General features: G+C 42.9%; 1 protein-coding gene across 1 annotated transcript in view; it reads left to right on the top strand.

The window, feature by feature from the left end:
- The first annotated feature begins 1,964 nt into the window (after positions 1 to 1,964).
- KCNMB1 (potassium calcium-activated channel subfamily M regulatory beta subunit 1) overlaps positions 1,965 to 14,136 on the top strand; it is a 92,197-nt gene continuing 80,025 nt past the window's right edge. The window contains exon 1 of the mRNA XM_040344697.1: positions 1,965 to 2,485. The gene's annotated coding sequence lies outside the window, so the exon portion shown is untranslated. The remainder of the gene's footprint in view (positions 2,486 to 14,136) is intronic.

The following is a 14,136-nucleotide window of genomic DNA, read 5'->3' as shown; positions in this document are numbered from 1 at the left end:
AAAGGGATAAACTGTAAAACTAAGGCCCCTTTCACATTGAGGAGTTTTTCAGGCGGTACAGCGCTAAAAATAGCGCTGCTATCCCGCCTGAAAAACTCCTTCACTGCAGACTCAATGTGAAAGCCCGAGGGCTTTCACACTGAGGCGATGCGCTGGCGGGAGACAAAAAAATCTCCTGTCAGCAGCATCTTTGGAGCGGTGAGAGGAGCGGCATGTATACCGCTCCTTCACCGCTCCTTCCCATTGAAAACAATGGGAAACCGTGGCAATACCGCCCGCAATGCGCCTCTATAGAGGCGCATTGCGGGCGGTATTAACCATTTATCGGCCGCTAGCGGGGGTTAACACCGCACCGCTAGCGGCCGAATCCCGTGGTAATCCCGGCGGTATAGCGCCGCTATATTTAGCGGCGTTATACCGCAACCGCAGCTCCTGCCTCAGTCTGAAAGGGGCCTTAGTTGACCAACAAACTAAAAAATTTTAGGTGGAAGGAAAAAAATAAAATAATATGGTTGCATAAGTGTGCACACCCTTAGGCCCCTTTCACACTGACGTTTTTTTGTTCAGTTCAGTTGTGTGTTTTTTTGTAAAAAAAAATGATCAAAAACGTAAACAGATGTAAATTTTTACATCCGTTTAAAAAAAAAAGAAAAGTAACTGAACTTCAAGCACTATTTATAACTAGTTGCTAAAGAGGGGGCTGGGAAGCCCTTTGGGTCCAGTATGGTTTCAGAGGGAACCCCCATGCCAAAATCTAAAAAACAAAATGGCATGGGTCCCCCCCCTCAAAATCCATACCTGACCCTTATCTGAGCATGCAACCCAGTAGATCAGGAAAGGTAGGGGAGGAGCGAGCATCACCACCCTCCTGAACCATACCAGGCCGCATGCCCTCAACATGGGGAGCTTTGGGGCAGGGGGGGTTCTTTGCAAGGGCCTCTTCCTGACAACCCTGGGACAAGGGCCTCTTCCTGACAATCCTAGCCTGTCTAGGTTGTCTGGGTCTGCAGGTGGGGGGGACTTATTGTAATCTGGGGGCCCATTAACCCATTCTTCTCCCGGTGCTGTCCTCTATGCCGCCGTCTCTTCTGGGGTCTTCTCTCCCGGTGTCTTTCTTCTCTCCCAGCATCTTCTCCTCCCTCCGATGTCTTCTCCTCCCGCTGTCGTCTTCTCCCTGAAGACCGATGACAGCTGCTGATGACTCATCGGTTGTTAAGGACGCGGCAGCTGGCTTCCTGGCCCCCCCCTTAGCAACCAGCTATTTACAGTGTGTTTAATGAAGAAAAAAAAGGGGGTTTAAAAAGATGTAAGTGGATCTCATGTAAACGGATCGTCCACTAACATCCGTTTTTTGTCCGTTACGTTTTTTTTTACGGATGAAATAATAGGGTTTTCTTCCATCATAAAAAACGGAGCTTAGCGGAAACGGTGACATCCACTTTCCTATAGAGATACATGTATGTCCGTTTTTTTTTCTCTACAAGATTAAAAAAACTGTGTAGATCTTTGTGGATCACTAATATGCATGTGCTGCAACAGCTGAATGAAGGTAAACATGTTTGTTGTGCATGCATAATTATGCAGACCCACCACTTGTGCCTACTTCCAGAAATAATTTTGTTCACTTTTGTTTTATTAAATCAGGCCCAGTCAATTTTGGAAAATAAAGTACGAAGAAAATAGAAGTCCTTCCGAGTTTCATCTTCTAATCTTCAGTAAATTATTATTGATTTTATTGTATATGAAATGGTACGTTTTTATAGCTTATGTAACGTAGCAATATTCAATAGTTTTCTTTAAAATAAACAAGGAGGTATATGATTTGTTGACAACTACATAAATCATGGAAGGTGACTATACCTATATTGTTCTACTTCTACTTGCTAACAGTGCTAGCATCTCAGTTACCAATGAAATCAACACTGCTGATAACAATTACTTAGATCAACACCTGTGCTGATAACAGCAAAAGCTTAGACCTCTAAAGTTTCTTTCCTGCTTACTGATTCCTCTGCACTCTTGCAAATACACTCTACATTTGTGCTTATTTCCCATACATTACACCTGGAAGAATACAGGAAGAGCAAGGCTAACTTTTTAAAATCTTCTATTTTATTTTTGCAGGTTGTTCAGAACTGAATGGCCTTAATAAATGAAATCACTGCACTTCCAGCTTTTTAATGCATTTAGATATTGAGCCTAGATTACCTACCTAAAAAAATATATATATTTGTGTGAGGTTTTTAATGGCAGTTTAATTGTTTAAAATCTTAAACAGACCTTTAAGGAAATTCATTGGATTCATACCTTACCATTTATGGCCATACACAGTGTAATCGCTGTGATTAATAGAAGCACAGTGAAGTCAGTCTGAATTTGGAATACTAAGTGCACTGCTCCTCTCTTTCATGGGATTGCTTTTTTTCCGGGATGTAAGTAGAAAGTGATAAATATCTAAGACAAAGGGAAGAAATTACTCCATACAGTAAGTATACTTTTATTAAATTATGCATATATAATAACTTTTTAACAATAATTATAAATGTTACATTTGTGTTTACTAAAGTATTTTGTGTGCAAAAAATGTTGTAGTTCAAAAAATATTTAATGCAGTCATTTCTGCTCTGTGTTACAAAATATATAGAGTTGTTTAATGAGGCGGCTCAATGTGCAGTGATAATCTATAGCCCATAACATTTAAGTTTGATGTCAGAAGATTATTGGAAGATGAATAATAAGGTGGTTACCGTAAGTATCTTGCATGTTGTTGTTTGCTTTATAGTTGATCTTCGATCTGTCTTCAATTATTACTAAAACATTTATGAGAAGGTATTTTAATGGATTTATTCAGCTAGGGCCTTCCACCCCTTAACTGGAAATACCAAGTGCAAAATATTCCATATTCTTGATTTGGGCCATATAGCACTCAGTATAAAGATTACAATTAATATGCCACATGTCGAGTAATAAACAAAATCTCATAAAAGAAGCACAATATAATTTAAATACGGTAGATACAATTAGTTTTGTAATAAACATATTTTTAAGTGTTATTATAATGCATGTATTCATTAGTTGCACTAGAAACACTGTCACGATCTCATACAATGCAACTCAAGAATAAATATTTTAAAGTTTGCATGTTTTATGGTACTTTAGAATCACTGACTGTAAGGTGACCTGATAGATCATTTAACCATTATAGCAAAAATAATTGTAATAGTTACATATTTTACACATTAAGGGGTTGTAAAGGCTTGTGTTTTTTTTCACCTTAATGCATCCTATGCATTAAGGTGAAAAAACACCTGGCAGTCACCAGCCCCCCCCCCCCCCCCATTTTACTTACCTGAGCCCCTTCATCTCCACAGAGTCCCGGCTTTGATTGGATAGGTTGATAGCGGCTCAGCCATTGGCTCCCGCTGCTGTCATTCAAATCCAATGACGCGAGGCTGAGTCATACACTCACCATCTATGGACGCTGAATAAATGACTCAGGAGCACACTCGCAAGATAACCCCCTAGGAGAAGCGCTCTCACGAGGGGGTTATCTAATGCATGGAGGAGCCATGAGAGCTGCCGAGGGACCCGAGAAGAGTATGTTCGGGGGCCACTCTGTGCAAAACGAACTGCACAGTGGAGGTAAGTATGACATGTTTATTATTTAAAAAGAAAAAAAAAAGTGTTAGTATCACTTTAAGTTCCCATGCTCTTATAAACTAAGTTTGAGCATGACAAATATGGTGAATTCTAAGAGAAGTAACCAAGCACGTTAGAGTCTAACAAGTTTAGATAAATCATATCAAAATCTATTTAAAAAAAAAATATTACCGTATTTATCGGCGTATATCGCGCACTATTTTCCTCTTAAAATAAGGGGAAAATCGTGGGTGCGCGATATACGCTGATAGCCGCTTCCCGCGCTCAGTTTGAAATCCTGCGCCGACATATACCGAGTGCAGTACACTCGGGTACATTCGGCCAGGCTCGGCTTCGCTCGTGCTCACGCATAGACGTCACAGAGCGTGAGCGCGAGCGACGCCGAGCCTTGCCGAATGTACCCGAGTGTACTGCACTCGGTATATGTCGGCGGAGGCGTTTAAACTGAGCGTGGGAAACGGGGACTCGACTTGAGGCGTGCGCTGGAGAAGCCGGGAGGACACCATCGAGGCCGCAGACGGACGCCGGACCGGATGATGGACGCTGGGAAGACACCAAAACTGTAAGTAATGGAATCATATAACATTTTTTTTTACAGGAATTTCGGGGGCAACTTTAGGGGTGCGCGTTATACCGCGATAAATACGGTAATTGATTAGATAAATTAGTTGTGTTTTTAAAAAAAAAAAGTAAATCTTTGCACACTAAAGTGTTTCCATATTCTAAAAATAAATTCTCAGGTTGGGATCACACCATTGCAAATTGAATGCAGGTTCCCCGCATCCAATTCGCAATAGCAGAAGATTTCGACCAGCTCTCTATGGAGCCGGTTCACATATATCCACAGCAGGTCCGATGCATTTTGCTCAAAAACGCTGTGTCAATTGGGACACAGTGACTGCACTGATACAGCTGCTGCTCCCAATTTGATATCCATGTGGGTGTACTGTCCCAAATACAGACTCTGGGCCATGTACCTGCACAGAGGTCAAATTGGGAGCAGTGGCTGTGTCTGTGCAATCACTGTGTCCCTATTGACAGGAATAGGATTTCTTGCATGGGGATGTACAGAACACCCGTGCTGCCCTTGTATTTGTGTACATAGTAGTAGTCCCCCGTGACAATGGGGCCTAAATGTCAGAGGAGTGGGGGCGTGTCCGACGGCGAAAGGAGAAGGACGCACTTTTACTGTGCTCCGCTGGCCTGGATAGATTCCAAAGGCATCCATCACTTTGGCTCAAATTTTGGTGTACGATGTTATCCCCACCAGCCCTCTAGACACTCCTAAGCACCCTGGGGTAAAAATTGGAACACCAACAGAGCGGCACCAGCCACATTCCAGCTCCCGGCCTGCGCCCTCCATCACAGCCCGGCCGCCATCTTGGGCCTACACAGTCCTCAGATCCCTTGGGTCAAGCGGACAGGAACCCTTCATCAGGACTCGCCGGGACTCCCCAGGTCAGTGCCCAGCCTGTGCCCACAGATCCCCGCAAGCCAAGTACCTCAGCTCTCCGGCCGCCAGTCGGCTCCTACCTCCCTGCTCCTCCGCGCCGAACCGCCATCTTGAGGCCTACCCGGTCGGCGGAGTCCCCTGCGTGTGCTGGCGGCGTTCGCGGACCACTAGACTCCCCCGGATTAGTGTCTGGACTCCACGGGAAGCCCGGGCTAGAGAGTCTGCCCACATCTGTGCCTCCGGCCGGCTCCCGCTGACGGTCCGCCATATTGAGGCCTGCGCGGCCTACAGACTTTCCACGATCAGGCGAGCCCCACGTTCCGCCGTTATACCCCGGAACCCCCTGGAATCCTCCCAAATAGGCCTCTCAGATTCCGGTGTGGACAGCTGAGTCAATCGGGCGCACACCTCAGTACACAGCTCCAGCCTCAGAAAGGTACGGCGGCCATCTTGCTGCACCCAAGGCCTAACTGCAGCCTCCATATCTGATTGATAATACTACCAGCCCTGGGAAGCTGCCATCAAGTGTATAGACAGAGGGTACAGACTGGGGCAACAGTACAGTCAATCAGTGTCTTATCCTTGGCATATGGACGATCCAGTCCTCTGGCTATCATACCCTCTACTTCACTTGCAGAGCCCCAGATATCACTTGCATTATACATTGTACTACCGCTAACTTAACTTTGAGACCACCACCTGCTCCCTGGGAATACCCCTACTCCCCCAGAGTACCAATTACTTCCACACATAAGAGATGACAGAACATTTTTACTTTGATATGGAAATGTCAGAATGAACTAGAAGTCACACTCTCCACTAAGGGGGGGTCGCTTGCGTGATGTGACACCACAGCGACTCTGTGTAAAATCTTCACCGGTCAAGGAGGAATATAACTTATTCACGGTGCCGAATCTATTTACCTTAATCATCCATCGACAACGCCTGAAAAATACCAACACCCTCACAGTACACCTTTGTGCATGCCTGGAAACTACAGGACTCGAGGTCGCAAATCAAAACATACCCCAACCAACATCTTGCTCCGCTCCAAATCGAAAGGCAAGATGTCTCAAAACGGCTCCCATCCCTCTCCACAGGCCTCTCCGGCATTCTCACACACTTCTAATGGTGCAGCCCCGTATAGACAGGGATGTGAACCCTCTCCACAGCTCACTAAATCTGATCTTGATGCCAGTCTCACTATTATGTATGAAAAGCTAGCAAACAAGTTCCACTCAGAACTGAAAACATCCACTAGCACATTGCAGCAGGAGATAGCATCCTTGGGCGGGCGCACAGACTTGTTGGAAACAAAACACGATGAGTTATCATTAGCCCACAATGATCTAAGAAAGGATTTTGAGTTACTGGCAGAAAACTACTCCTATCTCCAGTCCCACGTAGAGGACCTAGATAACAGAAATCGTAGGAACAATTTGAGAATACGTGGAGTCCCGGAGTCGGTGATTGACCTGATGCCGGCTGCTTCAAAACTGTTCCAATCTCTTCTTCCAGACACCCCACCTCAATCCTTCGCCTGTGACAGAATCCACAGGGCTCTCCGACCTAAACCTCCTATAGACAAACCTCCACGCGACATTATCCTTTGCATGAAGGACTTTATCACCAAGGAGAACATTTTAAGGGCCGCAAGGAACTCGCGCAATATCGAGTTTGAGGGCACGAAGATTCAACTATACCCAGACATCTCACAGGCCACCCTTGAAAGAAGGCGCAAGATGAGGGAAGTAACATCGATCCTGCAATCAGCCCGCATCAGATATAGATGAGGGTTCCCATTCAAACTGACCGTACCTCACAATGGAACGGTCTACTCTGTTGTCAATGTCGCAGAGGGCAAGGAGCTCTTAATTAAATTGGGATTGCTGGAACCGGAGGCGTGCCCGAGACCACCTTCTATCCCCCAACCATCTCCAATTTGGTCCACTCCGTCCTCAAGATACGATCAAAGAAGGATGAGATCATCTTTGCGATTTGCGAATCCGTGAAACTCGCTAGAAACAGATGGATTCAAAATATAGCTCTCCTATACTACAGGTCACCTCCGAACAATTGCACTCAACGAACTACTACATTTTGAGCACTCAGGACGATCATAGTAAGAGGTTCACATTTTAGTATAAACCGCTGAGTTTTTTTTTTTTTCTTTTTCTTTTCTTTCCTCCCGCTACCGTGGTCAGTAGGCTCGGGCATCCCGCGTCGGGCTGTTCCGGGGGTGGGGGGGGAGAGGAGGGAGAGATGATGTTTGTTTTTATTAGCATGGTTTAGTTTTTTTTTAATATATATATTTCTCTCTCTTCTTTTTTCCTCCACTTGCCACCACAAGATAGCTCTCACTACAAAAACACAGAGGGTGGCTTGGTCTCTCCGCCGCCGCTAGATTCACCCCCCCCTCACCTTTGGAGTCTTAGTGTGAATCTTACGGCACGCTTTTTCGTGCTTTTGATCATACTCTCTGCAGCTCTTTTTGGCTGGACTCCGGAGGTGAGTTTTGGACTTACACGTCCAAAGGTTACTACTTTTTTGTCAAACCATTCTCTTCAGTTTGACCCCTTTTATTGGTTTACTCACTATTCACAGTTATATAACATGTTCAGTTGCTTTAAAATCATAGAAACATTGTTCGTATGGTTTATTTTGTTATGCTTTCATACACTCAAGTCTCGCAGTAAATACAAAGTGTTTAGTTATAAACTTGGCAAGTATTTCTCACCTAAGGTTAACGCTACAATATCATTAGTTCCTCTGATCTCAGTAGATACATGTAATACGATTGTGGGTTTGGACACTTGGCATGCAGCCTATCTGTCACAGTATTGTGTTTTCACACCCCCTGACTCGGATAGTGTCAATGGGTATCACTATAAGTTATCTCTTAGATTTTCCATATACAGTATAAATGGAATTGAAGGTAATTTCCCATAATGCCAATGGCATAAACTCTCCCCAAAAAAGGAAAAAAGCCTTCCATCACTATAAAAGATTAGGAGCGGACATAATATTAGTGCAGGAGACCCACTTCGAGGTATCCAAGCATCCCAAATTTTTTGACAAAGCCTATAGTCAATTCTATTTCACGACATTCGACTCCAAGAAAAGAGGCACTGCCATCTTTATCAAAAATTCAGTAATGTTTATAACCCAAAGCCTCTTCAAAGACCCAGATAGTCGCTTTCTAATCATTAAAGGCTCCATAGGGGGACGTCTGGTCACAATAGCCTCAGTATACGCACCTAATGAAGCTCATGCATCGTTTTTTTCAAAGTTTTTTGACACTTTAGATAAATACTCCTCCCCCCATTTGATTGTGGGTGGGGACTTTAATTTGGCTGCTCATTCATCCCTAGATAGAAGCAAAGTAGCTCCTTCGTCCAAAGCCTTCCCTAAAACATTAAATCGCATTCTACATAACCGCCAACTCATTGACACGTGGAGGGCTCACAACGTGGGGATCAAAAGTTACACCTTTTACTCTCACCCTCATGATTGCTCCACCAGATTAGATTACATCTTCTGCACCCCGATTCTAGTCGCGAATTCGTCAAAGGCAGACATCCACTCTTGCCCCTGGTCAGATCACCAAATTGTATCTTTCACCACCTCAAAAATAGGCCTTGCTGACACCCCTCACAGATGGCGTATCAATGACGCACTATTAACAGATTATCTGAATATCCAAAAACTAACATCTGAAATGGAAGAATACTTTAAACTTAACTCCTCCCCAGACATTCTTCCCACATCTCTATGGATGGCCCACAAGGCGGTCATGAGAGGCCATCTAATTAAGATGGGCTCTATTAAAAACAGAAATAGGCTGACTGATATAAAAACTGTAACTAGAGACCTAGACAAACTATATCATAAATACAATAAATACAATCAATCATAAATACAATCAATCCTCCTCAAGTGATATATTAAAACATATCCAAGAAAAACGTACGGTCCTAGACACTCTACTAACCTCGGATACGGAAAAAGCCCTTAGATGGTCTAAAGCTAGGTTTTTATTACATAGTAACTATACTTCCACTATGTTCGCCAGGAAACTAAACCAATCCTCAAAACCCCCTCACACCTATAAACTTAGAAACTCTGCAGGCAACCTAATCTCCCATCCTAAAGGAGTCATGGAGATTTTTTTGAAATTTTATAGGAAACTTCTGTCATCTCCACAAAACACACCGAAGCTATCCTCGATGCAATGGCTTGATGAAATCCCACTTCCTTCCCTATCAACCCAACAAAGAGAGGCCCTGAATGCACCTTGCTCAGAAACGGAAATTGTTAAGGTTATAAATTCTTTAAAGACCTCTACAGCCCCCGGTCCCGACGGCTTCTCCTCATCCTACTATAAAAAGTTTACACCAGTATTGATTCCCCACCTTGCGAAATTGTTCAATCACATCTTACAGGGCAATCAATTCCCTTCTGAAATGCTACTAGCGAATATGTCTCTTCTACCCAAACCAAACAAAGATCACTCATCCCCACAGAACTTCCGCCCGATCTCAGTCATAGACAATGACCTAAAAATTTTTGGTAAAATATTAGCAGATAGATTGGCCTCAGTCATCTCACCCCTTATTCACCCAGATCAATCAGGTTTTATCCCAGACAGGCAAATTACAGATAATATAAGATTAGCAACAAACATTATTCAAGATTCCAACCTTCATGCAAGATCCACACTTCTACTTAGTTTAGATATTCATAAAGCTTTCGATAGCGTCAGTTGGTCCTACCTAAACACACTACTCCCCAGATACGGTATAGGTGACGAATTTCTCCACGGATTCAAAGCACTATATCACGACCCACACACCCGGATCAGGCTCCCCGGCCACAACTCAGAATTTTTCCCATTAAGCAAGGGCACAAGACAGGGCTGCCCCTTATCCCCTCTTCTATTTGCCCTCGCTATTGAGCCCCTTGCTTGTGCCATCCGCAGCAATACCGACATCAAAGGGTACACCAAAGGCTCGAAAGAATTTAAGTTAAGCCTCTATGCTGATGACGTTCTCTTATTCCTCACTGATCCGCTAATTTCGCTACCAATCCTAATCAAGACATTAGATACATTTCATGACCTCTCAGGACAATTGCTCCCCTGATCTGACCGTCTTATTAAAAGAGAAATTTTCCTTTCAATGGAGTTTAGACTCCTTCCGATATTTGGGCATCCATATCACCCCATCCTACAAGACTCTATACCACAAAAACTACCCTAGATTACTCCAAAGCATCAGAGATTTACTTAAATCATGGTCAGCGTTCCATATATCTTTTATGGGCAGGATTGTTGCTACCAAGATGGTTATACTACCAAAACTACTATTCTTTTTTAGAGCACTCCCTATCCTGGTACCTAAAAGCACCCTAGACTCTGTACAGAGAGATATAAATAAGTTCATATGGCAAAATAAAAAACCCAGATTTGGTTATGCTCTGATGTTTAGACCTCAGTCAAAGGGTGGGTTGAGTATCCCCAACTTATGGCTATACTATCTCTCAGCCAGATATACACAACTCGCACAATGGTATGCACCTTCCAATCATATCCCGTGGCTAGAATTTGAGGAACAATCTGTCCTACCGTTCCACCTCCAAGGCCTTCTATGGTCCAAATCTATTAAAACTCAAAGAATGGGCCACCTTAACAGAGTGGTACATCAGGACCTACTATTGTAGCACAGACATAAACATAAATTTAACATCTCTTCAGAGATCTCCCCCCTAGCTTCCTTCCTGGGGGACCCCCTATTTTCCCCCCCTGACATACACACTAACCAATATGCTGTTTGGCAACTCCTCAATCTGTCTAACCTAAAAGCATTCACCAAAAACAATACCTTTCGCACATTCTTAGATTTGCAAGCAGAATATAAACTTAAAGATACCGAACTCTCAGACTACAATAATATCAAACTATTCTATCAAAAAAACTTTTCTCTTATCCTCCAAACCCCCTTCACAACATTTGAAAGGATTTGTCTTACTTCTCCTCGAGATAGGGGCTTGATATCCAGAATTTATAGAGACCTAAATGAACACAACCTACCAGACAAAACACGCCAAATGTTGCAATGGGAATCAGATCTTGATGAATCCTTCTCTACTGATCAATGGGATAGCATGACAAACAACCTAAGAAAATGCACCAAAACAACCTCTATTAGGGAATCTGCTATAAAACTTCAATATAGATGGTACCTCACCCCTGACAGAATTAATACATTCTATCCTGATACCTCTCCCTTATGTTTTAGAGGTTGCTCAGTACAGGGTTCCCTCATACACACCTTCTGGGATTGTACACACCTCAAAAATACATGGCAACAGGTCAGTATCAAAATAGAACAAATAATAGGTAAAAGAATAGATCTGACACCTAAAATGTGTCTCCTTTTTTATCCTATCCCTGACATTCCTATAGCCCACACCAGGCTAATACACACCTTGCTCACTTCAATACACTGGGCTATAGCTCTCAACTGGCGTTCCTCTACTATACCATGGTCCCAAATTATGGATCGTATGTTGTCCATCAAACTAGCAGAACGCATCCACCACACCTTATATGATACTATGGACATCTACGATCAGAAATGGAAACCGTGGGACCTATCTCTGCTGATTCATTAAAGTAAGATGTGAGCCTGTTATTCCCCCCCCCCCCCTTTTTTTTTTTTTCTTTTCTTCTTTTTTACCTCCTCCTATCGGCCATAAAATTATTTCATAAGATTCTTACTTCACGGTATACTGCTTCCGGGTGACCTTTTATACATACCATGTCCTACTTTTCTACCTCCCGAATAACTGCTATGCTTATGTTTCACAGTTACTTACTGCTGATGATTATATGTGTGTATATGTATAGGTATATATATTTACATTTTTTTATGTACTTCTTGCCAATGTACGTTAAATCTGTATTGAGACTTATTCTTCAATAAACCGTTTGTAAACAAAAAATAAATGTCAGAGGAGTTATCTAGGAGGTACAAATAACATTTTTGCTTCACTGACCACTTTTTCCTGCAATTAGATGTTCCTGCTTTAACCACTTGTCTATCGGGCATTTTTACCACCGGTTTAAAAAAAAAAAAAACGTTTTGAGGCTGGGTTCACACTATTGCGAACTGGATGCGGGGACAATTCACAATAGCAGGAGATTTTAACCTGCTCTCTATGGAGCCGGTTCGTATATCGGTTCATACATCTCCGCTGCGGCTCCGGTTTCAGAGAAGCTGGTTATTGTCTCTTCTTTTCTAATGCTGCCAGCATGAGGAAAGGAGTGCCAATAACTGGCTTCTGTTGACACCTGTGATGAGCTGTGATTGGACACAGTTAATTACATAGTAAAGAGCCACTGATTGGCTTTTTACCTAATCTGTGCTCAGCAGTGTCTCCCCCCCCCCCCCTTATATGACAGCCTCCCAGAACTTGCCGGCCGCGCTGTAGCCATGATTGGGCTATAGCGAGGTCGGCAATCGGTTGAAGCAGGTTTAGGTGCATTTACATCAATTTGGCATCAAAATGTTCAGCTTTGCAAACTTTCAAACCTTGAGCTTGTAAATGCTTCTGAATGTCTAGTGAAAAAATATACATAGGATGCGGACCTGGATATTTCGGTTTTGCTGCAAGTGTGCATGAGGTCTGTTAGAAACCAACAAATCTGACTCTAGAATCTATTTTGTGATCGCTCTTTTAAGATAAGTTACTTCACAGTGCAGGCAGCTAGAGAGGTCAACAATGCCTGGTTTAAGACTGGGTTTACACCATTGAGAATTAGATGCGGGTTCTCCACATCCAATCGCAGGAGATTTTGACCGGCTCTCTATGGAGCTGGTTCACATATCTCCGCAGCGGAAGTGATGCACTTTTCACAAAAACTGTGCGTCTTTTGGTCCAAATTCAGACCAAAATTCGGCCTAAAAATAGACCTGAAACGGTGAACCAGGACGCATCAAACCCCTGCTGTGAGTTGCACATATGTAAACCAAGCCTAAAATGTTTAAACTGCTTGTTAAGAATATAAATATCAATACTTATTGTAACGGTCACCACTGTTTACGATATTCCATTCCATCGCCCCACGACAGCTAATCTGACACTCCAACCATCCCACAGACACGATCCATTCCCCCAGAATTAAAATGAGACACAAGCTCTGTTCTTTCTGGTTTCAAAATGTATGAATTTAATGGTTCTTTAGCTTTCTTATATACAGTACAACATGTTACAGTTAATCAAAGGAATAAAGAAACTCTCCACCCACACATCAAACAATGGGGCTTCATACACATTCTTTTAGATAATGACATTCAGATGAGTTATTTATCCCCCAGACGTTCTGTCTCCGACAATAAGCTATTCACACCTGATCATCAATAGGCTTCTCACACCAACAGTGTCATTAGCATCACACAATGGAATGTCTTTCAGGAGCCAGCCTCAATCAACACCTCAAAGCTAGACATCTGACCCTTACAGTCTCAATCTGTACAATAGACACAACAACACAGTATTAGCATCACACAATTGACAATGGAATATCTTAGGAGTCTATTGACCTGATGTGGGTCAGCATGAAATCACCTGTAATATGTCCAGATCTCCTGCAATACACGAATTATCATTTCTCAGCCATCCTATGCCCAAAAGGGGCATAGGATGACCCTCGATCCAAGAGTCATTAGTGACGCTGGCACAGGAGTACCCCACATCCTTCAAAGGTCTCTGGGTGTCACGGGCAATTCTGATACACTTATGTTATCAATAATTTAATGTTTGGTATATGTGTGTGTGTGTGTGTATGTGTATATATATATATATGTATATGTATTTTCTTATAAAGATTTAAACCATGTTATAAACAGTTACTGTTCTAAGCCCCATTAGGGGGTTATTTATTAAAGGCAAATCCACTTTGCACTGCAAGTGCAAAGTGCTCTTGAAATTGCACTAAAAGTGCACATGGAAGTGCAGTCACT

This window comes from Rana temporaria, chromosome 3 (genome assembly GCF_905171775.1).
Source record: "Rana temporaria chromosome 3, aRanTem1.1, whole genome shotgun sequence".
Taxonomy (NCBI): domain Eukaryota; kingdom Metazoa; phylum Chordata; class Amphibia; order Anura; family Ranidae; genus Rana; species Rana temporaria.
This window is presented reverse-complemented; position numbering and strand designations above follow the sequence as displayed.